This window comes from Pteropus alecto, unplaced genomic scaffold (genome assembly GCF_000325575.1).
Source record: "Pteropus alecto unplaced genomic scaffold, ASM32557v1 scaffold7, whole genome shotgun sequence".
Taxonomy (NCBI): domain Eukaryota; kingdom Metazoa; phylum Chordata; class Mammalia; order Chiroptera; family Pteropodidae; genus Pteropus; species Pteropus alecto.
Genome location: NW_006494614.1, coordinates 45,119,259 through 45,145,334, shown reverse-complemented (window position 1 = coordinate 45,145,334; position 26,076 = coordinate 45,119,259). Strand labels below are relative to the sequence as shown.

At 44.3% G+C, this 26,076-nt stretch overlaps 1 non-coding gene and 2 pseudogenes across 1 annotated transcript; 1 reads left to right on the top strand and 2 right to left on the bottom strand.

Moving 5' to 3' along the window:
• The first annotated feature begins 5,138 nt into the window (after positions 1–5,138).
• On the top strand, positions 5,139–5,257 carry LOC112474740. The gene has a single exon (XR_003044534.1). It is a non-coding gene; the product is annotated as a 5S ribosomal RNA (ribosomal RNA).
• A 1,569-nt stretch (positions 5,258–6,826) lies between these two features.
• Positions 6,827–6,945, bottom strand: LOC112474695 (annotated as a pseudogene).
• Positions 6,946–7,606: 661 nt separating this feature from the next.
• Positions 7,607–8,392, bottom strand: LOC102889884 (annotated as a pseudogene).
• Positions 8,393–26,076: the final 17,684 nt, after the last annotated feature.

Here is a 26,076-nt window from a genome sequence, read left to right as displayed (position 1 = left end):
TCTAAATTTATTTACATATGTATGTGTGTATATGTATATATATTAAATATATATACACTAAATTTACAGACACATGGGTAAATTTCATTTTCACAACAACTCTCTAAGACTGGTACTATTACTATCTCTATTTTACAGATGACAAAGGTGAGGCACAGAGAGGTTAGATTATTTGCCTAAGTTCACACAGCTAATAGGACTATCTAGGCTTTCTGGCCCCAGAATCCATGCCCTCAATTACTCTGATTGGTTTGAAAGATAATCTTGTATTGCTGGGGTATGACCAAAGGTCCTTCTAATTAGTGCTGCCCCTAGATCCTTAGGAGAAGAGTAGGCAGTGGGGATTAGTCTAATTTATTCATTTTGGAACCATTGGTTCTTCATTCATTAATTCATTTAATCCTGCAATCCATTTATTCAAGAAGTATTTACTGAGTGCTTAATATATGCCAAGTCCTGTGCTGGGTGCCAGAGATACTAGGATAAATTAGATATGGTCTTTGTCTTTAAGGAGCTTTCAGTAAAGGAGAGAGGGCACATGGCAGTTAATGACAGTATGACACCTGCTGTTCTGTTTCAGAGGGAGGAGCACGTGGCGTATCATCCAAGAATGTGTTTCTTAATCTGTCCCCATCTTGGACTTTGCCTTCTGACCTTCTCTTATCCTTAGTTCATATAGTATCACTGTAAGTTTTTGAATTTTTGCATATCCTCCTGACATCATTTCACGGTGGGCCAATCAGTCGTATCTGTTATCATTTGTTTTTCATCCCAGAAATGGGGCCTTGTTCCTTTGAGTGATGGGAAGTTTGGGAGGGTTCTGAGTAAAGCGGATGGGCACTTTAGAATCAACACTCTAGCTATAATTTGAAAAATAAGTTGAACAGGGGAGATGAGTCAGGCAGCTCAGTCGGGAGGCTGCTCAATAGTTTGGGTGAAGGATGAGATTTGAGCAAAGACCTGGCTGAGGGAGGGGAGGAGGGTGTGGCTCCAAGGAATATTAAGAAAATAGAGTTAAAGGGACTTACTAATTCATTTAGCAATATTTAATGAGCATCTACTAAGTGGCAGGCACTGTGTCAGGTACCAGGAACACAGTAGGAACTAAGGTATACACAGTCCCTGCCTTTACTGAGTCTACAAGGGGAAGATGGACAATTGGAGCTTTTATGATAAAAGATGATAAATTATATGACAGGGGAAGTATAGGGCACTACAGGAAAACAGCAGTGGGGATGTGAGAGGGTGTGAGAGAGGAGTCTAGGCTGATGCCCAGATTTCTGCCTTGGCTGTAGGTGGAGATAGTGGTGCCATTATCTGAGTCAGGGAACTCATGAGGGTATAATGTTACGGATGTCTCTCTGAGTCCCCCAAGCTCAGGACAGACAGGAGCAGGGTAGGTGGTAAGCAAGTGACAGTTGAATGAATGAATAAACAAACAAACAAACAAACAAATAAATAAATAAATAGAAAATAAAAAATAATACATAAATAAATAAATGTGGGCTTGTGAATACTTCCCAGCCCCCAGCCTGACCCTGAAAGAGGAAGATGGGGAGTGGTCCAGAAAGAAACTTGAAGTTTCAGGAAGCCCAACGGTTATCCAGTGCCCACAAACCGCTAGCGTCTTCTCAGTTACCCAACAGACTACAAGAGGCAGCCATGACTCTCTCTCGATGTCCAGCAACCAGAGTGGGCTGCCATGACTCAGTGTATCTGGGGCTTGGGCCCCGGCAGACTCAGGATACCCCTGGCTATTCTGAGGCCACTAGGTAGGCCCCACAGGTTGTTGGAGGCCTTCCTAGAACTGGAGAGAGAAAAGAACCAGCTCTGCAAAATCCCTGGGTACATATTCTCAGACTTAGGGGCCCTTCCTCTGGCTCCTGCGTCCCTTAATGTGTCCTTCTGCCTTAGCATTGAGCTCCCAGCTCTGTCCGGGTCTGCCTGCCTCCATGCAAGGGCAGGGACTGAGTGATCACCCTCTGTATCCCCAGTGCCTAGCCCAGGCAACCCTCCCCTCTAGCACATAAAAAAATGTTTCTAGAGTTAGTTCAGAGAGAGCTGTGCCTTGAACCCCAAGGGCTAGTCTCTCCCACCTTCAAGAGAAGGCCAACCAAGAGCCATACAAACACAAGTCTCACTCTTGGCATGTGGCAAGGATGCCTATTGTTATGACCCTGAGTTCGTGGGCTGAGGCTCTGAAAGCATCTGACCAAGTGGGAGAAGGCACCGAGCCACTGCCCTGCCACTACTCCCTATAAATATCTGAGAGTCTTGGAATTGTAGAATCTTAGAACCTGAAGGATAGAAAGGGCTTCTGTGGTCATTTCATCTAACTGACCTTTTGAGAAGTCCCAAACGACCTGTCCAGATCTGACCAGTCTGATCACAATGCCCTTGGCAACAGGAACTCACCCCAACCTAGGACCTAAGACTTGCCTTATATGATTTCCTTGAGGGTCTCCTCTCTATCTCCAAGGCTACAGAGGCACTACCTGCCCCCAGAGCCTAGAACAACAAATCAGAGCCAGGGCTGGGGCAGGCTGGTCTTTGCAACTGTCACCTTTAGCACTCTGCCTTCCCTGAGAGATGAGGAAGTAATCAGGAAGTCCTTTCTCTAAGGCCACAGTTAATGTGTCATCACATGCAATAACCAAACGATCAGTGGGGCCACATCAAAGTCCAAAAGGGTGAGAAATAGGTAATATTACAAAGAAAGCTGAAGTGTGGTAGACTATTTTGAGGTGGTGTGCCATAGAGGTTAAGAGCACCTCTGTTTTGTACCACCTAGGCGACCTGGTGCTTAATCTTTCTGAGCCTCAGTTTTCTTGTAGGTAAAATGGGGTAATGACACCAAGCTGGTGGATTAAACAAATATATATAAAGGGTCAACCCAGGGTAGCCCTAGGGAGGTGCTCAGTGAATCCAGGCTCTCACGTGCAATGGCTGGAGACAGTATGAGCTGCATACACTGCCCCTGGCTCCTCAGGACCCTGCCAGCCCATGTCTCATACCAATGCGGATCCATCCAGGCTGATGCCCAACTGCAACAACATTGGGGGAGGAGAGGCCTGCCCCACCCTGACAAGTGCCCAACATCATCCCTTGGATTTTTTCTACCTGAGAGTGAGCTAGGGCTCTCTTTTCTACTCTAGAGTCACTTATTTATATGGCTCTTCAAGCAAAACGTCATGTGTTTGCTAAAGTTTCCAAAGTGCCTACTGAGAATAGGGCCCTATGTGGGGAGGTCCAGGGGACCAGAAGAACCACTGAGAGTGGGGCCCAGAGGTGGGGGTGCCACACAGCCAGCCTAGGGCTAGGCAAGAAGTAGCCAGGCAAAAACTGCGGGCACTGCTCCCGTGGCACCTCACATCTATCTCATCCCAGTTAAATTCGTTCACAACAAAGTTTTTTTCCTGACTCTTCATCACAAAACATTTGAAACATACAGAAAAATATAAACCAAAATAAAAAATTCCCGATTCACAGAGAAAACTGATGTTAAAATTTTAGTGTGTTTTATACTAGAGTTTTCTACGCATTTTAACCTAGCCATAATGTATATATAATTGTATACTCTGCTTTTTTATTCACTATAATGGCACAAGCATTTTTCTGAAGTTTTACAACCTAGCAAGTTAAAGCTTACCCTGTTGATTTCAGTCCATTATTCTAACAAAAATCCTTAACCTGTATTGGGATTTAGCTTCCAATGTGGAGGAAGAAGGGGAGAGAGAAGGAAGAGAGGAATAGGAGAGGAGATGAAGAAGGGGAAGGAGGAGAAGACGAAAGCAACACCACTAACTTAATTTTCTCTGTCCCTTTCCTCCTCAGGCTAAATCTGTTTCTCAATATTGAAAAACCCCAGAGAAGTCACCTGACTCCCAGAGTCACCTGGGTTCACTTGATGTACTTCTAAATCTTTCCCCTGCTCATTCCACACACCCAACCCTACAAGGAAGGGAAATCACACCCTGTTAGGAAAAAGCCTCTTCCCCAGAAACCATCCTGCCAACCCTGAGCAACAAAGACCCTGCTTCAGCCATCCTGCCTACACTTGATTCTTCTGCTCACTTGTCACATGACCTGGTTTCCAGGTCTCTGTAGTCTGGTCACTTTATCTTGACCCAGAGAAGCGTCAGAACTCCAAGTGGGTCTGGCAGCATGTAAAACAGAGCAGAGCAATCAACCTTCTCTGTTCTGGATGTCATACCTCTGTTAATACAGCCTATATTTGCATTTGCTTATTTCATAGCCTTTGCCTTGGCTCATGTAGTGCTTGTGGTCGACTCAAACTCTGAGCTTCATTTTTTGCGTAATTGTTGGTAAACCAGTTCTTCCACATGCTGTACTTGGACAATCATTTGAAGAAACTTAACACAAATCTTGATACTTTGCTCTTTTTATATGTTTGCATTACATTACAATTTTTAGCTTTTCCTCTTGGCTTCTTGTCATGGGTAAATTTGATACATGTGTGTCATGTCTTTATCTAATCTACTGATACAATGATAACCTAAACTGGGTCCAAGACAGAATCTCCTTAACCAGAGCCCCTGTATAAGTTTGATCGGCTTCCTAAACATCTGTGAAGAAATATCACCTTTTCAAAACATCCAGTCGGGCGTAGATATACAGAAAAAAGAACTGAAAAACAGATATTAAAACAAATACTTATATATGAATATTCATAGCAGCACTATTCACAATAGCCAAAAGGTAGAAACTATCTAAATGTCCATCAATGGATGAATGGTTAAACAAAGTTGATATATATGCACAATGGAACATTACTCAGCCATAAACAGGAATGAAGTTCTGACACATGCTACAACGCAGATGAACCTTGAAAACATTATTCTGTGTGAAGGAAGCCAGACACAAAAGGTCACATATTATATGATTCCATTTATGTGAACTATCCAGTATAGGTACAGGGGCTGAGAGGAGAGGAGAATACAAAATTACTGCTTAATGGGCATGAGATTTTCTTTTGGGGTGATGAAAACATTTTGAAACTAAATAGAAGGGATGGTTGCACAACACTGCGAATGTATAAATGTCACTGAATTGTGCACCTTAAGATGGTTAATTTTATGTTAAGTGAATTTTATCTCAAGTAAATAAATGCATCCACAGTCTACGGCCATGCTACCCTGAACAAGCCTGATCCCGTCTGATCTCGGAAGCTAAGCAGGGTTGGGCCTGGTTAGTACTTGGATGGGAGACCACCTAGGAAAATCAGGTGCTGTAGGCATAAAAAAATAAAAAAATAAGGGGTCATAAGCTGACAAGTTCCTTGCAATCTGTAAGGTCAACCAAGGCTTGCTTTGCCTGAAAAAAAAAAAAATGCATCTGCAAAAGAAAAAAAAAGTTTAATACATTCATCAGACAGCCTTGTGCAGGCAGTGAGGACACTGAGATGAATGAGAACTGCTACCTGCTAAAGCCGATAGAGCTCCGAACCTTTGAAGCTGAGAGGGGGCTACCCTCCGAGATTCACCTTCCACACTGAAGTTTCTCTCACCGGTTAGTATAATCACCATGATGCAGACTTCCAGGAGTGCTGTACCCTCCCATCTTAGTGACCTAGGTTGATGCTACACAGAATGCATCCTCTTAGTAACTTTGCGGTGGAGAAATCTGACAAACATAACCTTGGTCATGTGATCAGTGTTAACATGCACAGTGGTAAGTCATGGTGTTAGTATGTACCCTTTATGGTCTTACTCTTAAGAACTCGTGAATCCCATCTAATCATGAGAAAAAACATCAGAAAAACTTAAATTGAGAGATAGTCTACAAAATTCCTGACCAATACTCCTTAAAACTCTCAAGGTCATCAAAAACAAGGAAAGTTCAAGCAATCATCCCAGAGCAGAAATAGGATAAGGAGGCATGATTAATGTGATGTGGTATCCTTGGACAGGAAACGGACATTACGTTAAAGCTAAGAAAATCCGAATAAAGTATAGACTTTAGTTAGTTAATAATAATGTGTCAATATTGGTTCATTAATTGTGCCAAATATATAACGTTACAATAGAGGAAAATGGGTTGGGGTGTACAAAGATCCTCTGTACTATCTTTGCAACTTTTCTGTAAATATAGAACTATTCTTCTAAAAAGTTTTTTTATTTTTAAAGTTTACTTAAAAATATTATCTAAAGAATACATCCTTTAAAAATCCTTGTAAAGGCTATAACAAGGGTGTTCAGATAGAGATAACAATAGGGAAATGAACAGAGTGGAGTACGATCTGCTAAACAGATTGGTGTATCATGTGACACTTGTTCTCGGGGTGCTAATTGATCCCAGGGAAAAAAAATGAGGCCGCACCTGATTGCGACACTGCTTTCCAAGTTCCTGACCTGCCTCTTCCTGATTTGGGAGCATCCCTGTAAACACCAATACCTTGAAAAATCCAGACTAAGAAGTTGGGTTTTCTCTTCCATAGCCTCAGATCCCACAGCAGTTCTGCTTTCCAGGCTCTGGACCACACATCTTCTCCAGGGGACTTATACCAGGAAGAACTTTAGATGGGATACCTGTCTTTCTGCAGGGTGGAGTCTTGAGGCCTGATAGTTATAAGTCAACAGTAGAATATCTTAATCCAACATAGTATAGACAGATGCTCCCACCCACTATCCAGGGGTCATTTCCTTCTCTACTGAGCAAATATTCCTCTATTTGGTACATAAGGATATCATGGATGCCTTTCTCAAATACAAATGTAGGGCAGGGAAGTATAGAGTTTAAGAAGAATGGTTTGGAATAGACAACCCTAGATTGAAATCCTGATTCCACCACTTATTAATTTTTTTAACGCCTACAGCACCTGATCTTCCTAGGTGGTCTCCAATCCAAGTACTAACCAGGCCCAATCCTGCTTAACTTCCGAGATCAGATGGGATTGGGCTTGTTCAGGGTGGCATGGCCATAGACTCCACTTATTAATTTATTTAAAACCACTGACCCTCAGTTTTTACAACTGTAAAGCAAGGATAATAATAATGTGTATTTTATAGGATTGTTGGAGGATGAGATGAGATGATTCATATAACGTGCTTAGCAGAGTAGCTGATATAAGGTCTCAGGCTCCTGTCAAGATTCTTGTATAAAGCCAATGAGAAGTCCACAGGCTCTAGGGAAGTGGCACCTGCCACCAAGGCCACACGTCCATTAGGATACAGAAGACTGAGTAAAGAGAGAGGGCTAGCTGGATCCTGGAGGTAAAGGAAGAAAATGAAAGGGATTTTTCCATGGCCAAACTTGATTCTGAGGGTTACTGGTGAGGAGACTGTTGCAGAGTGGCTCTCAGCGTCTTGTGCATGTCTGCACCCAATAGTACCTAATATTCACCGGGGCCATCATCATATAAATCACCACTAAAACTGCCCATGTCTCCCCTTGAGAGGACATGCCCTGTATTAGGTACACACCTGGAGAGGAATAGGGAGGTCCAGGAGGGCCAAGACCTGGGTTAATGTGGCTCAAGCGTCTGGAATGTCTGTGGTGCACCAGACATTATCCCTTTAGTTGAAAGACCATGAGGAGGCCTGAGTGGTACAACCAAGGACAGCCAGGGTGGCAGAATAGTTGGAAGTCTCAGAGTATATCCATCTCATTTGTACCTTGATGCCCAGCGCTGTGCCTGGCACACAGTAGGTGCTTAATTTTTTGGCAGGGATACTAAATTACTTTATCTGAAGGATAATGAAAAAACATAAGTAGATGATTTAGTACAACTTACAGAAAAGGTAAAGATAACCCCAACTTGCATACACTGTCTTGGTGACCAGGGAAGTCACTCCAGTGGCTATGAGAAGCCAGCATAACACTTAGCTCTCATCACTGTCTCCCAGGATGTGCTTGTCAAAGAGAGAATCCTCTGCGCCAGATTCAGGGGCCCCCATCTTGCACAAGTTGGTTACGTGGTCACCCAGTCCTTTGATAGCTTTCACCTGCTCACTCAGGTAATGAGTCTCAATGAAGTGACACAAATGGGAGTCATTTCTGTCAGTGGCCAGTTAGTACAATTCCAGTAATGACTGATGCACATTTTTTCCAAAGTGTAGCACACACTCCATTGCATTCAGCCCATTCTCCCAGTCGTCATAGTGAGGTTTCTTGATATCCTAAAAGAAGAGTCAGCCACCTCATTGATTTTGCAGCTTCATCAGTTTCTCAGCATGTTCCCTCTCCTCACGAGATTAATGAGGGACATATTTGGCAAAGTTCTTCAAAGCCACATCATCATGTGGTCAAAGTAGTAAGACATAGACAGGTAGTGGTAGGTGGTGTAGAGCGCCAGGTTGATCTGGCAGTTGGTGGCAGCCTCTGAGTCCTGGTGATAATTCCGGCGTACATGTGAGGAAGACGCAGTCCTCATGGCAGTGGCTGAGGAGAGGCAACAGCGGCGGGGACCTTGGGGGAGTCCGAGGGCACTGCGAGGAGGTGGCAGAGGGCTGGCTCTGAGTGGCTGTGGGGGTGGAGGTCCAGTGCTAGGTTCCATCCAAGCACTGTAGAAGCAGGAAATTGTGGCAACTATCCGCAAAGACTGTCAGTAGGTGCTTATTGAGAGAATGTGAGGTCCCTGTAGTCAACAGAAATTCCCAGTCTGTGGTGTGGAAAAAGAAGAAACTTTATTCAGGTGACACAGTTTGCAAATGGGGAATTGCAGCCTCTGCTAGAAACCAAGGGGAGGCCGCCTTTTATAGAGAAAGTGTCTGCCCTCGTTCCTGATTGGTCAATTTTATGCAAATGAAGAACCAAAATTTGCATAGCTGAATGGTCCAAAATCCCACAGTCCTGATCTGTCAGAGTCGTGTGTTCTGATCGGTCATCATGGAGCAGCTCTGACTGGTCAGTGTAGATGCGATTGAGGATATAGCTGCACAGTTTCTATTGGACCAGCAGGTCTCAGTTCGTTGATCAAAGTATGATACCGAGAACTCTCTTATGAGGGTTGACTCAGCAGAAGTCCAGTGCAAGAGATCGAAAGTTCAGTCTACAGCTTTTACCTGAAATGCAGAATGCATGAAAAGCCTCTGTCAGCAGTGGCTGCTAGATTCTGGCTAGGTATTTGGGCCCAGTCAACCACAAGGAGTCCTTGTTGGCAGAAAAATTCCTTTTTGGAGTTTACACTGTCCTGAAGGCCTTCACAGTCTAGCAGCGAAGACATGGCACACCAGCAGTAGGGCAGATTGTGGTCATTGAATACCTTGAGGGAGTGAAGTACTTCCAGGGGGGCGTGGGGGAGGATGGTGTGAGCCTGGGTTGCAGGGCAGGAACACTGCTACATGCACAAGGCCTAGTTATCTCAAGAGTGCTGACTCAGAGCAGGGTAGGGCTGTGGGCTGGAGGCAGGGTGGGGCACCTGGGAAAAGTGCCAATGAACCCCCTGAGAAGTCACCCTCATTCCTGCCTTCCTGCTTCTTCCCTCCTTCCATAGTGTACTTCCTCTGGGCAAAGGCCATTGCAGAAGTTCATGGACAAGCAACAGCTTTGAAGTCATCTGCAACATAAGTAGCAAAGATCAAAATTGCATAAAGCTGGAGTGCCTTTTGAGTGCCAAAATTAAGCAACGTCTCAGAGATTACACATAAACATAAGGGCAGCTAAGTGTAACAGGAGCTGGAACCTCAACATTGGGCAACGCTGGGTTAAAATGTTGGCTTAGCCTAAACTTCTAGCACCTAAATTCCCTGGGAAAATCACCTAAACTCTCTGAGCCTCAGTTTCTTCTTTTTAAATCTGGCACTGGAGATGATATCTGCAGGGGGTCTGGCTCATTCAGTAGAGGCTCAGTGTTGGGTAGGTCAACTATGCCTTTCACTGTCTCTGCACCAGCCCAAACCATGGCTGTGAAGGGACCTGGGTAAACACGTTAAATGCTACAAGGGCCTCCATGTAGGGCAGAAAGCCACTCATCTTTCCTAATATTGCTGAGAGACTATGATCACCTACTAGAATTGCCCTAGCAACGTCTGATGTCCAAGGGAAGAGAACAGTACAGTGTAACTGGTTCTCTCAGTCAGCCTAGAGCAGCCATATCCACCCCTCAGCACTCTATCAATCCATCTCCTGGACTGGGTTCTCAGCCCAGTCCTAGAGGGCATGTTAGAAGAGGAAGATCCAGCCCTTGCCCCTGGAAATGTAGACACTCACAGGACAGACCAGTCTGAGCAGTGGCACACCACGATATGAAGCCTCCCCAAGTCATGGATCCACAGCACCCAACAAGGTGTGCAGTTCCGGCTCTTTTCATGGTGACCTCTCAGCCTGGTCTGCAATGCTCCTCCTCCATGCAGGCCAAACCTCTCTCCCTGCTCTACATGCCAGGCATTCACCTATACTCTTCTCTCAATCTAGAAGTTCCTTTTTTCAACTCTGATGGGGAAGGTCTCCTGGGAAGCTCTCCCTCCTCTGGTCTCCCCTAGCATTTTCATTTCTTCCATTAATATTTATTGAAATCTGCTCTGTAGTAGAACATGAATAAAATATAACATGGGCCCCACCTGTATGAAGCCTTCAGTCACATGGACTCTTCAGTCCTAGTGAAAGGGCAGTTATCTCTCCATTTTGTGATTGTATATCTGTCTCCCCACTAGCCTGTAAGCTTCATGGGAGTGGAGACTGTGTCTGTTCTGATCACTGCTGTCTGTCTGGTGCCTGCTACAGATCCTGCTGCACAGAGAGTGCTCAGTAGATTGAATGGCTCTGTGTCAATGTCAGACAATGAGTCTGACAGAACTCTGAGAACTCAGAGGAGCAGTCCTGATGCTAAAGAATAACTAAGGGAGGGTTCCTGAAGTAGGTAGAGTTTGTATAGCGGCGAAGGGGGCGGGAATAGAGCAAGAGTGTGGAAGTAGGAATGAGTCTCGGCTGTCCAGGAGACAGTGGGGAGACCTGCCTGCCTTATGAAAGGAGCGGTGGTGAGGTTAGCTGGGAAGGGGCAGGAGTTCAGGTGCTGCCTCTTGGGATTTAGGGGCCTCTCCGCCTCTCTATACAACTCTTGGTGTCCCCCAGCTCCTGATTCTCCCTCCCTCGTCCACCTACATCCCAGCAAGGCATTGAGAGTCCACAGATAAAGAATCCAAAGAGCAGCAAGGTAGATGGCTAGAACTCTGGTCACCTGAGAGTCTAGGACCTTCCTTTGTTGAAGTCTCAGTTCCTTCTCCACCTTCTCCACCTGGAGTTGCCAGAAAAAACACAAGATACCAGTTAAATTTAAATTTCAGATAAATGATGAATAATTCTTTAGCATAAATAATATTTGGGACATGCTTATACTAAAAAATAATTCATTGCTTATCTCAAATTTACATTTTTATTTGCTAAATCTGACAATCCTTTTTCCACCCCACCCCGCAGTTCAGAATCTGCCACTCACCTCTGCCTTGAGCCTCTTGAGAACCATTAGAGAGGTCCTGGACCTCCTGCAACATACTCAACAAAACAAGGATTTAGAGCTGGAAGGAACATTGAGGATTATTTGGCCCCATCACTCTCCCCATGTGTGTGCTAGGAGACTGAGGCCCAGAGGGAACAGGCACGGGCAAGCTCTTGGGCCCCTCAAAACTCATTGGCTACAATTTGGGCCTCCTGGAGAGCAGAAGGACCCTGGTAGGGGTGGGGGTGCCCAGGAAAGGTCAGGGCCCTCCAGGTGAGTCTCTAGGTTCCTCCTCAGACACACGTCCACCCCAGGCAGCTTCCTGGATCCTGACACCTCCAGGTGAGTCACTTCCACCTGCCAGGCTAAATCTAGAGCAATGCCTTGGCCCTGGCTCCTCGGCTCCTACTGAACTCCCTGCCAGGAGGAGCTGAGTTGGCAGGGGTATGGGGTGGGGCGGGGGGGCGGGTAGGGCTCATGGATGAGAGCTGATGGGTGGGTCTGGACTACATGGGAGAAGATGGCCTTCCAGATGATTTATTGACTGGCCATCCCCCTCAGCCCCTTCTAATGGCCAGGCCTGGTGGGGCCCTCACAGATGACTCAGTTCAACTTCCGGTGGAGACTGAGGTGAGGAATGGGGGCAGGGACTTAGCCAAAATCACCCAGGCAGTCAGGCCTACAAGCAGTGCTTTTTCTATCAAATAGCCATTTCATCCATGCTCCCGACTGTTCTGTATTTCTTCATCTCACTTTTCCCTCCTTGACATATTATGTATTAGTTTGTTGATTTTCAGTCTCTAGTTAAAACATAAATCCTGGTCACTGTCTTGAAATCCTAGAACATAGCCTGGCACTGAGTAGGTGCTGAATAAGCATTTGTTAAAGGTAATTGCCTCTATTACATCTCACTTTGTGTGGAACACATTACATGATGCCACAGTCCTCGCATCCTCAGATATGCATTGCAGCCTCTGCCAGGAGCACGGCTCTGTGCTGAGCTGTAAGCTCCCTGGGTCAGGCTCTGTGGCTCCCTCCTCCAGTTGCAGCCCAGGCTGAGTCCTGGGACTGAGAAAGGAACAGCACAGGGCTGGAATGGACAGATAGTGGATTTAAGGGATGCTGCTTGGTGAGGGGTTAGTTTCTCGCCTGTCTGCTCCAGCACAACCTTCTGGACCAGACAAGCCCACAATACCTGAGCATGGCCAGGAAGCTCACTTTCAAAATCACACCAAGTTGAACACTTTCAGCCAGTGTGGCCCAGGGGACAGCCCTTAGCCAGCAGCTGATGACTTGTCTGCCTGGCTGTGTTACCATGTCCCCTCCCCCTGCTAGGCCTTGTTCTGCCATTCTGTGCAATGATGGCCTTGGACTGACTGATGTCTAAGGTCTATCAGCCCAGCCTGCCTTTGGCTTGTTCCTATTCCACCCCTAACCTGTGTGCGAGCCACTCCTGCCCTACCCTGGGGTATCGCTTATCCTTTGGCCCCAGACTCTCCCTTCCATCCTGATCAGACCTTTTGGGGCCCCATCCCCTGTCCTTCCCCGGAGCCTAAGTCCAGGTCCTGTCTGTCTTGGAGACCATGGTTGGGTGGGGCCTAAAGGACTGTCCTGGCGGTACCTGGGACACTTCAAAGTCATCCAGAGAATGTTACTCAGAGAGAATCTGCCCAGATTTGCCTGGCCTCAGCCCTCTGACCGGTCTAGGCATCTCCATCTCTAGCCATATCATCTCCCTAGTATGTCCCAAGCTGAACTCTACATCTTTCCCCAGACCTGCTCCTCTTTCAGCCTCAGCAAGGGTGTCTCCAGCCAGCTGGTCATCTCGGCCAGGAACCTGAGATCACGAAGCTTCCTCTCAGTCTCTCCCTGCCCTCATCCCATCGCTCACACAGTCCTGGCTATCTTCCTGTGACATCGTGGGGATTGTCCACTTCTTACTTTCCGCAGCCTCGCCTATGTTCATACTTCATCTTCTCTCCCCTGAACTTTAAAGCAGAGGGCTGACTCTTTGACATTACTCTCTCTGCTTTCAATCTATGCTTCATGCAGCAGCCAGAGAGAGACCTTATTAGCAGCAAATCCAGCCTTGTCACTCTCCTGCTCAAAATCCTTCCATGGCTCCCTCCTTCTCTCGGGACAAAATCAGTTCTTTGGCCTAGCATTCAAGGCGCTTCTTGATCTAGACCCTGCCAGCCTCACCAGTTCATCTCCACTGCTGGTCCACTGACTTCTGAGCATTTTCCAGCTCCCAGCCTTGGCTCAAGGTATTACCTCCACCTGGAATGCCTCCCTCCTTCCTAATCCATAGATTCTCCCCTATTCGGCCATCTAGAGAGTCCACAGTAGGAATCAACTTGTTACCCAGAGGAAATAGATAAAAAGGCTTTTCCCAGAGTACATGTGTGTACTTTGAAAGTTAGTCAATGTTTATCTATTTACTCACGGATACATAGTCTTGTTTCAAAAAGGATTTGAGGTGTGCAGTTAAATATTTATTGAATGTCAGCCATGTACATCAAAGTCCCATGTGCACACATGTTCACCCACACTCCCACTTGCAGACACGATCCCAGGGAACCATGGGAGGGCCAGGGCATAGGGCTTTAGGGTGAGAAGATTCAGAGGAATTGGGAGGAAGGAATGGGGAGGTAGTGAGGTTGGGGAGATCAGAAGGAGACAATAGTAAAAGAGCATCACGAGAGGCAGGAATAGAGGGAACAGAAGGAGCAAAGGCTGCAGGTGTAGGGAGGAGGGAGAACCACAGCTAACTTCTGTGACCCCTGCTTGCATTTCTCTTCCTTCTCACTCAGGTGAGATTCGAGATGTTTCCCTTTTCCTTTGCAACACTGCTGGGCGAGGGACAGGGTGGGGATAGGGGCAGTGGGGGTGAAGACTGTGGGAGCCACTCAGGATCTAGGTTCCCCACAGGAGGGAGGCTAGGTTCTCAGCTAGCTGGCAGCCCTGTGGGCTCAGCTCACTTTGGAGTTCCCACTACTCTTACCTTCCTCCATTCACCTCCTCTGTTTCTCCCAACCAGTCTGTGAGTATGTCCATGTCTATTTCACCAAGGAGGAAACCAAGGACCAGAATGCTGGGGACAAAGCAAGAACTCCATCCCTTGTCCTTAGAGGCTAAAATGCTTTCTCTGTCAACTATCATAGGTGCTCCCTGCTCCTGAATCCTTGACAGCGGGCACAGCAAGGAGGCTCAGGAAGTATATATTGGGCTGGCATCAGGGAGGGACTCTGAGAAGAGTCTCCTCTTTGTACCCTCCAGGCAGGATGGCACTAATGCCCAGGCTTGACCTCTATGGGCTATTTCAGATGCTGAGCCCCTCTGTATTTCTACCTGGCCCTGGAATCCAGCTGGGCACCAGGAGGCCCAGGCTCCAGCCCCAGCATTGTCACCACTTGCTTGTGACTCTGGCCAAGACCTTGGTCTCTCTGCCCTTTTCCAAGGTGCTGAGCTAGAGGATCTTCAAGGTCCTGAGCTCCCTGATCTCTGTGACTTCCAGGTTTCCATGGGATTTGGTTTGTCTATCTGCAGAAGCTGAAAGCAAGACCAGTTCCCATCCCATCCTGCTGGTCAGCACTGAGCGGGGCTCTTCGGGCAATGGGGATGGTGGCCAGGGGTTAAGGATTTCAGTTTCAACTGTTGCAGCCAAAGCTGGGGCTGGTCTGGTTCACTCTCCAACAGATTCTAACTGACCCTAACACTCAGTGACTAGGAACTGACCCAAGTTGAGCTGAGGCAGCTGTCAAGGCAGCCCTAAAATTAGCCCCAGCGGGGATAGGGAGGGGACACTGGCCCAGGCTTCAGGCCCCATGGCCCCAAAGGACTGAGCCCATACCCCACTCAAGGTGAGCAAGGTCAGCTAGAGTTCTTGCAGTGACCCTGCCATGATACTGGGTGGGAGAGTCACAAATGAGTATGGACACATTTTAGGATGGGGATTGAAGGGCAGACACCCTCTACCAGTTGCATGAGCCCTGATGTGGTTCCCAGCCTGTCAGAGGCCTGGGAAGGACCAGGAGTGACCTTGCTATTTACATTCTTCTAGAATAGGGTTGAGGCGGGCAGCCTGTCCTCCCGAGGCTGAGTTGGATAACCTCACACCTTAGTACCACTTCCAAGCACAGAAGATGAACCAGGAGGTATAGCAGCCTGCTATAAAAGTAGTTTGGAGATACAGCATCACATTGAATTCTCATAACAGCTCTGATGAGATGAGAAAATTGAGGTTCACAGAAATTAAGTGACTTGCTCAAGTTCTCATGGCTGATAAGTAGCAGCCCAGAGCCATGCCTCTCTCACTCAGGGATAGTAGTTCTGCCCACTTCCCTCTTCTCCACATTGGTGCTCTGAGGATCTAACTAAATGCAGATTCTGATTCAGAAGGTCTGGGGTGAGGTGTAAATGAGATTCTTCAAAGTTCTAACAAGGTCCAAGATTGGTCTGCAGACCACACGTTGATCATGAATCTTACTTCCCTGCCAGTCTGGATGGACCCTTAGATCAGGCTCCTTGTCCTCTATTCCACAGGTGTTACCCATCCCCACCCCAGTAGAGCCTGGCACAGCACCTCGGCACATGATATAGCAGGTGACTGTTTCATTGTGGGTTCCTGTGTGGGCATATAGGTGTCCATGGCAATCCTTGTGGCCCTGCATATATTGCATGTGGCTCGTTGCATTTGTAGAGAGTATACAAAGATTTATGTGTATAATAATAATGAAAGTAGCTAAAAATTTTTAAAATAGCTAATCTTAACTGAGCACTATGGACAGGCAAAGTACTAACAAAGTTACATACAGTATCTCATTTAATTATCATAACTTCAATGAGATGAGACAATTGAGGTTCACAGAAGTTAGGTGACTTGCTCTCAAGTTCTCATGGCTGATAAGTAGCAGTCAGGGCTGCCGGTCTGAGCTACACATGTGCACCCACCTTGGTGCATGTGAGCTTGGGAGCATGGGTGCAACTGGGTGGACATGGGCGAGTGCACAAGTAAAGCAGCAACGAGCATGAGCAGGTGAGGGAGGAGTTGAGCACAACAATTCAGAGCGTGTGCAGAAAGCAGGTGGGGAGAAGGAAGGAGACACAGACATGCGTTCGACCAGCCTGGACTTGAGTCCTCATATTGCTGGGCTGAGCTTCGACTTCCTCCTCTGTGAAATGAGCATATAATAGTTGCCTCGTTGGGCTGCTGCTGTGAGGAAGGAATGTGATAATGTGTACATAATAGCCCAGGGCTAGCCTGATACACAGTAGGTGCTCAGGATATGTGAGATGGTCCTTCCTGCCCCTTGTGACTGAACTGCTTGGCCATCTGGGGAGTGGCTTCTGGCCTGGCTCACTCATTAAGAAGAGGCATTTGGGGAGGGCCAGGGACAAGCTGGGGCAAGGCCAATAGGGTAGTGTTGGAGTCACAGATGAAAGAGCACCCCAAGGAGAGATAGATATCCAGACAGCTCAGAGCCTGACTCGCTGCCCCTTGGATTGGCCAAGACAGGAGAGCTGCAAGACTGGAAACCTCTCAACTCAGAAGAAGCCCTCTCAGGAAAGCAAACACCCTTTCCCTTGACTCAGCCTTCAGCTATGCCGGACGCATCAGCCCTCATGGTGTTTTGCAGAGTATGTCTACCAGGGGCCAAGTCTCTTCTGGCCTAGGCTGGACATCAGTTAGGTTGGGCCTTTGGAAGTCTCTGGGACTCATTTTCTCCTCCTCCACCCACAACCCAACCTTGCTCCTTGAGTTGGGGTGTCCCTGACACTGCTCACACCGGGGTGGCTCCCAGTGTAGGCAGCTGTGAGGAGGCATCAGTAGGCAGACCCCTTTCCCACCAGGTAAATTTGCTGCCTGAGTCACGCCTAGGGTAATGAGCTGCCTCCTGCAGGCAACTGTAAAAAGTGGGAAGTTGCCTTGGTAGGCATTAGTCTCTCCTGGGACCCAGAATGGAGAAGCACTCGGATGGATGGACCCCTTGGACTACCCAGAAGCAGGTGCTGGGGAATGAGCCCAGGACACACTGCTAATGAGAGCTGGCTAAAGGTAGGAGACCAGATTACAGCACTGGTGGGTCCAGATGGCTCACTGCATTCGCCTTCTTCATTTTCCATGTGAGGTTCCTAAGGCCAAGAGAGGATCATCACCAGGTCGGGGTTATCAGGAGAAGGGCCACAAAACCCACCCCAGCCACTCATCCAAGTTCCTGGTGATAGATTCCAGAAGAGCCTGTGAAAGAGTGACTCTGTCGCCCCCCTGTGGCAGAAGGGGAAGAAAGACAGAAGCAGGCAGAGGTTTGGGAAAGAGGCTCCCTGAATGGAATGATTTCAGTGTGCGGAGGTGACCTTCCTGGGTAATAGAAGGACGGCACTTGCCAGTTACACAGCCCCTGCCTCTACTGGTCACAATCCAATATCTACCTCCTCCACCAGGCTAGGAGCCCCCAAAGAGCAGGATAGAGTCTGATCCATCACGTCCCTACTGTGTGCCTACAGTGCATTGTGAGGGTTTGAGGAAGTGGTTTGAATTGAATTGAATTCAGTATAAATGGAAGGAAACAATGTGGAATGTGGACAAAGATACACAGAATATTCAGCAAATCCATGTTTCTAAAAACAAAATTTGTGTTGATAATTATTGAAGTGGGTGATGGGTACAGGGGTTCATTATAGTATTCAATTCATTTTTTAGTGTTCAAATGTTTTGAAACAAAGGAATTGATAGAAAACATAAAGGTCCAACAATAGAAATCTAAATAAATTATGATGCAGCTGTGCAAAGGAATAATGTCTACAGACATTAAAAATGCTGTCACAGAGTTCTTTTGTGTCTAATTATAACAGCTTTATTGATACATAATTCACATAACATACAATTTGCACACTTAAAGTATACAATTCAATGGTTTTTAGTATACTCACAAAGTTTTGCAACAATCGCCATAATCAATTTTAGAATATTTTCATCACCCCCCTCCAATTAAACCTATTAACAATCATTCCTTATTTGCTACCAAACATCCTCCCCCCGCCCCCAATCCAGCCTACAAATCTACTTTCTATCTCTATAGATTTGCTATTCTAGATATTTAATGAAAATGGAATCATAGAATATTTGGTCTTCTGTGTCTGACTTTCTTTATTTATCGTAATGTTTCCAAGGTTCATCCATGTGTTAGTATGTATTAATACTTTATTCCTTTCTATGGCTGAATAATTTTCCACTGCATAGATATATCACATTTCGTTTATCCATGCATTAAGCTTATGGACATTTGGGTTGTTCTCAGTTTGGGGCTATTATGATTAATGCTGCTAACAACATTCATGTACAAGTTTTTGTGTGGATATGTGTTTTCATTTCTCTTGAATATATACACCTAGGAGTGAAATTGCTGGATCATAGGATAACTCTATGCTCAATTATTTGAGAAACTGCCAAATAGTTTTCCAAAGGGATGGTGCTGTTTCACATTCCCACCAGCAGTGTACAAGCATTCAAATTTCTCCATATCCTTGCCACATTTGTTATTATCTGTCTTGCCATCTTAGTGAGTGTGACCCATGAATTTGCAATGACATGGAAAATGTCTTTGGTGTAACATTAGATTTTTTTAAAAAACAGACTTTAGAACTGTTTACACTGTGTGATCTCAGCTCTATAAAATATATGTCTACAGAAATCATACTAAAAAATGTTCTACCAAAATGTTAATATAGTTATCTATGCACAATTTGGGGCGATTTTTATTCTTTCCTAAATTTTCGATAAGTGAACATGCATTGATAGGGAAAAAACACAATATTGTAAAAGAAGGAAAGAGAAAAATCAATAAACGTTAAAAGAGATAATGCAAGAAAGAGATAATGCAAATAAATTAAAAGGAAACATTAAAAATGTATTGAATGAAGCTGATTAAGCACCAGGGTGCAGGACCATAGGTACTTGGAGGAGAGGTTCTGAGTGTGAATAGAAGAGGCAGAAGCATCAGGCCACTGGTTCCAGGGTATGGGTTATCCAGAAAAAGAACATCACCCCCAATGGGAATCAGAGAAGGCCTTATGGAGGAGGCAACCCTGCAGCTGGCCAGACTCTAAAGCAAGAGGCAAATTTAGACTCATGGAGATGGGGGATAGGTTGCAGGTCCCAGGTACATCATACACAGACTTGCCCTCTGTATGCATTGACCACTGGGCTTGCAGACAAAGACTCCAGTATCTCTATATACAGAAACAGTGGCCTGAGCAAGCCTGGCTGCCCTAATTTAGGGTGACTGTCCTTGCACAGAGTGCTGAGGATGTTTCTTAATCTATGAAATGGCCACGATAACCTCCCTTGAACATTGTTGGGAGCACTGAGTGAGATGGTGTGAAGCAGCCTCTAACAAAGAAAGGGCCCACAACAGGTGAATAATTTGCTGCAAGAAAAGAGGAAAAGACAAGAATGATTCTATGGACTGGATGTTGTAGGGGGAAGTTTGAGAGAAGGAACCCCTAGCTGGGCCTTGAAGGATGGAGAGTTGGTTGAAGAGGGGACTGACATGTCATGCAAAAGCAGCCGAGATCCTGAGTCCCCAGTAAGAGGCAAAGAGTGAAAGGAGAGATGGGACTAGGGGTGGGGTGTTGGAGGGAGGGACACCAAGCCCTTTCACAATAAAGAAGTTATCATACCTTATCTACATTTACCAGCTAAGCCCAGAGAAGCAGAACTGGCTCAAGGTCACATAGGGAGATCCTGGCCTCCCAGCTGAGGGCTCTTCTGCAGGAAATGGTCCCAGGACTGTGGGCTACAGTGGGAATCAGGGATTTGCATCTGAGCCCTGTGTGTCCTCCCTACCTACCTTGCAGCCAAGAGCTCGCTCCTTTATCCCTCCTATTATGGAGTTAAAATAAAGAGAGGAGACAGTTTTATTTTCCTCTTTATTCCTCTCTTTTTTTCCAAGCTCTTCACACGGGTAAGTGCAGCCATTGTAGTAAATGGCACATGTTGTTTTTGCTGCTTTTTAAAGAACGTTTCCAGGACAGTTCACTTAGACTTTGCAAAAAGTCAGTGTTACAAAATTCTGCAAATTTTTTTGTCAAATGTTTCTGGAGGGAACATATCCAGGGAGATAAGGCAAATGTGGCAAAATGTTAACAATTAACGTATTCCAGGATATGTGTATATGGGTGTTCCTGGTACTACTCTTTCAACTTTTTCATAGATTTGAAAACCTTTAAAAAGTTTTTGGGAAAAAAAGTAAGATAGAAAACACAAAATTGAAAGGAAGGAACACCAAACAAAGAAACAAAACTTTTGTGACCTTGAGTTAGGCAAAGAGTTTATAGATACAGTACCAGAAACGTGATCTATAAATGAAAAATATTGATAAATTGGACTTCCTTAAAATTAAGAACTTCTGCTCTTTGAAAGACACTGTTAGGAAAATGAAAAGACAAGACTTGACTGGGATAAACTATTGCAAATCACATCCAAGAAAGGTGTCGTATACAGAACAATTGTAAAAACAAAAAACACTAAAAATTATATAGAGCTCTCAAAACTCAATCACAAGAAAACAAAACACCCAATAAAAAAATGAGCAAAAAATATATGGTGATAAATAAGCAGATGGAAAGATGCTCGAAAGGCAAAGACTAGTAGAAGTACATAGAGAAATAGATGAATGCGTTATTATACTTGGAGACTTTCACACTCTCTATCAGAAATGGACAACCTGGCAGCAGAAAATTGTAAGAACATAGTTGAACTCAACAACACTATCAGACAACTGGATATAATTGACATCTCCAGGCTACTTCATCCAACAAGAGTAGAATACACATTCCTTTCAAGTTCACATGGAACATTCACAAAGATAGACTATATTGCGGGCTATAAAACACACATTAACAAATTTAAAAGAATAGAAATCATACAATGTCTGCTTTCAGACCACAATAGAATTAAACTAGAAAAACATAACAAAAGATAATTAAAAATTTTTTAAAAAGGGAGATTAAATAACACACTTCTAAATAACATATGGGTCAAAGAAGAAATCTCGATAGAAATTTAAAAATGTTTTGAACTAAATAAAAATGAAAACATAACCTATCGAAATTTGTAAGAGGCAATGAAAGCAGTGTTTGCAGGGAATTTAAAGTATTGAATACGTACATTAGAAAGAAAGAAAGTTATGAAGTCAATAATCTAAGTTTTACTTTAGGAAACTATAAAAACAAGCAAATTATGTCCAAAGGAAGGAAAAGAAAATAAATAATAAGAATTAGTCCAGAAATCAATGAAATTGGAAACAGAAAATCAATAGAGAAAAATCAATGATGCAAACACTGATTCTGAGCAAAGATTAATAAAATCAGTACACCTCTAGCCAGGCTAATCAAGAAAAAAGAGAGAGGACATAAATAACATCAGAAACGAAAGAGAGGACGTCACTACAGATCTTATGAACATTAAAAGGATAATGAAGAAATATTATGAACAACCATTCCCACAAATTTGATAACCAAGATGAAATAGACCAAATCTTTGAAAGACACAATCTACAAAAAAATCATACAAGAAGAAACAAACAATCCGAATAGGTCTATGTCTATTAAAGAAATTGAATCAATAATTAATAACTTTAAAATAGAAAGCACCAGACCCAGATGAGTTCACTGGTGAATTATACCAAATATTTAAGGAAGAAATTATACCAATTTTCTACAATCTCTTCCAGAGGATAGAAGCAGAGGAAATACTCCCAAACTCATTCTTTGAGGGCAGCATTAACTAATACCCAAACCAGACAAAGACATTACCAAAAAAGAAAACTACAGACCAATGTCTCTCATGAGCATAGATGCAAGATGCTCAAACTTATTATTAATCATTAGGAAAACTCAAATTAAAACCATAATGAGATGCCACTACCCATCTATAGAATGGCTAAAATTAAAAAGACTGACCATATCATGTGTTGGTGAGGATATGGAGCAACTAGAACTCTCATAAACTTTTTGGTGGGAATGTAATATGGTACAACCACTTTGGAAAACAGTTTAGCAATTTCTTAAAAATTTCAACATAAACCTACCAATCACCCAGCCATTCTACTTCCAAGTATTTACTAAGGGAAAATGAAAGCATATGTCCAAACAAAGACTTGTATTCAAATATCCAAAGCAGCTTTATTTGTAATAACCCCAAATTGGAAACAACCCAAATGTCATCACCAAAGGTACAATCAACAAAAGAAAAAAATGCATAAATTAAACTTAAATTTGATTTAAACATAAATCAAAATAAAAAACGTGCTTCAGAGAATACCATCAAGAAAATGAAAAGACAAGCCACAGAATGAGGGGAAATGTTTGCAAATTATATATTGGATAAGGGACTTAAATCTAGAATATATAAAAATCTATCATAATTCAATAATAAAAAACAAACAACCCAATTTAAAAATGAGTGAAGGATCTAACTAGACATTTCCTCAAAGAAGATGGACAAATAAACAAATAGATAGAAATGAACAATAAACACAAGAAAAGATTCTCAATATCATTAGTTATCCAAGAAATACAAATCAAAGCCACAATGAGATATCCTATCATACCCATAAGAATGGTCATAACAAAAAAGTCAGATAATAACAAATGTTGGTGAGGATGTGTAGAAATCGGTCCTCACAGATTGTTGCTTGTAATGTGAAATGGTTCAAGTACTTTGAAAAAAACAGCTCAGCAGTTTCTCAAATAGTTAAAAAAAAAAAAAAAAAAAAAGAGTTACCATATGACTTAGCAATTCTACTCCTAGGTATCTACCCAGCAGAAATTAAAATATATGTCCACACAAAAACTTCAACACAAATGTTTATAGCAGCATTATTCATAATAGTCAAAAGATAGAAACAACCCAAATATCCATCAACTGATAGACAGATAAACAAAATGTGGTATATATATACAATGCAATATTATTTGGCTATAAAAAGTAATAAAGTGTTGTTAAATGCTACAACATAAATAAACCTTGAAAACATGCTACATGAAAAAAATCACAAAAGACCACATATTATATAATTCCACTTATATGAAATATCCAGAATAGGCAAATCTATAGAGAAAGAAAATAGATTTGTGGTTGCTTAGGGCTGAGGGTTGATAGCTAAAGGGTATAGGAATTTTTTTTGAGGTGACAGAAACAATCTAAAATTGAGTGTAGTAATGGTTGTGTATATTTGTGCATATACTAAAAAACATTGAATTGGATTGAAGCTAAATAAGTGAATTAAATGATTTGTGAATTATGTCTCAAGAGAGATATTTTTTAAAATGTATATATACTCAGATTTTTTTTTAATTAGAAGGAAATAAACCAAAATGCCAACAGTGGGTAGCTAAAGGTAGTCAGATTACAGATTATTTTCTTTTGTAAATTTTTCTATTTTGGAGAGAAAAAAGTGAGGCACCTGTTCTAGATTTAAAGAGAATAAAGTGACCAACGAACAAATGTAGTGAGTGAACATGGACTGGATTCTGGATCCCTCCTCCCGCCTCCCCCCAAACAGCTATAAAATACATTTTGAGATAATTGAGAGAAATATTAATATGGACTGAATATTAGATGATAGTATGACATTATTCATCCTTTTCTTAGAGTTTATGACAGTGTAGCAAATGTTCTTAATCTCAGGAGCTGCATGCTCAGGTATTCAGTGTCGCCTAGTGTCACTGTATTTGCAACTTACTTTCAAATGGTTCAGATTTTTAAAAAGAGAAAGCAATAAGGCAAATAAGGCAAATCATAATTGTTGAATCTAGGGGAGCATGTGAATGCTCTTTGTATACTTTTTTGCCCTTTGTATTTGAACATTCCCTTAAAAAAAAAAAAAAAACCGTGGAGAGGAATGATAAACAAATTGCCCTGCTGGGCACACGGCAGAACCTCTCTGGGCTTGGAGAAAGAGAAAGTAACCTGAGGCTGGGGAGTGGGCAGCCTGGAAAGTCAAGAGCTGGTGCTCTCAAGCTTCCCCTTCGGGACAGGCTATGCTCAGAGGGTTGGGCAATGGGGAGAAGCCTCTTTAACTGGCATTAATCCATGCCAGCAAGATGCTAATGGATGGGTTTACATGCATTTTCTCATTTAATCCTCACCACATCCTATGAGGGAGGCACTATTATTCTGCCTATTTGACAGTTGAGGAATCTGAGACCAGAGTTCAGTAACTGCTTAGAGATCCTTCTCCTGGTCTGGAGCTGTGTCTGGGCTCCCGGGAGGCCAGAGAGGTCACAAGATTGTGTCCCCTGGGATCAGCTTGGGGGCATCCTGACCTAGCCTCTGGCCTTGGGGAAGCAGGGAGGCTCCAGGAATCAGGATTTCTGCTGTGTAACCTGATCCAGAGGGGATGGAGTTGGAGTTTGAGGCAGAAGTTCTGTACCAGCCAGCATCAGGAGTAAAAGCAGGAGATGGGCATGGGGGAGCAGAGAATTGTGAAGAAGCTGTGTTGACCATTGGCACCCAAGGCTGTGACCTCTTTCTGACCTCATAGTCTGTCATTTCCTCTTCCTTCTCACTTCTATCACCCTCAAGCTTGCACACATAAACTCACTTCTTCTTGCCTTTGCACAGGTATGTTCCCTGAGCCTGGAATGCCCTTCGTTCACAAAGCAAATTACTATCATTCTCTACGACCCAGCTTTAGGTATCTGGCCCTGAGCTCCCACCTTCACCTCACCTCTCAACAATAGATCATAATCAATTCCTTGAGAGTCCCCAGGGCCTGGTCCAAAAAATAGTCAGTGAGAGTTGTGATGGAAATTCCTTTCCTCGTGGCCTTGTCGTGCTCAGAGCCCCACCTCTGCCCTGGACTTTCTGCAGTTGCAGTCCCTCATCCCAAGCTCTCAGTGGACTTTCTCCCTTGTGTCTGAAGCCAGAATCCCTACTTTATCCCGGCATCTACCACAGGGTGGCACAGAGGTCCTTCAGTAAGCAAAGGCTGGTGGTGGCATCTCCAGTGGGACGCAAGTCCCACTGATTGGGCCCCAGGTGGCGCTGTCAGCCTACACAAGGGCTAGGGAGCCCCAGGCCCCACAGCCTCTGGTTCTAGTGCAGCCTGGCACCCAGATAAGAAGCCAGATTGTCAAACTCTGAAATTCCAGAGCTTCTTTTCCTCATCCTATCCAGTGCGTCCATGTCTAACTTAAAAGTTCAGAATGTCAGGGCTACTTTGACAATGGGGATCCCTCCAATCCCCAGGTACAGAGAGTAGTAATGGTCCTTGCAAGGCCACACAGCTGAACCAGGAAGGCCCAGATCTCTTAGAAAGTCTAAGGAGGGCAATCAACCACTTGGCACCAGTCACTTCACCGACGCTTTGCCACAATTGGCTGTTTAATGGGACAACCCTTCTCCTTCTCTGAGTTCAAACTCTGCTATTTTCTGCGTGTGATGAGAGCTGAGAAAATGGCCAGAATGCTAGGTTCTGGTCCCGGTTCTGGTCCTGGTGTGCTGCACTGGCCTGTGCCCACCTCCCTGAACCTCAGGGACCCCGGCTGTAAAGTGTGGACTGGACCCAAGAGCTCTAGCTACTGGAGTCTGGGATCCCTACTGGGCAAGAAAGACCAGGGTGTGGGGCCAGTGCCTTGGCCAAGGACAGGCCGCTCCAGGAGCTGCTAGACGG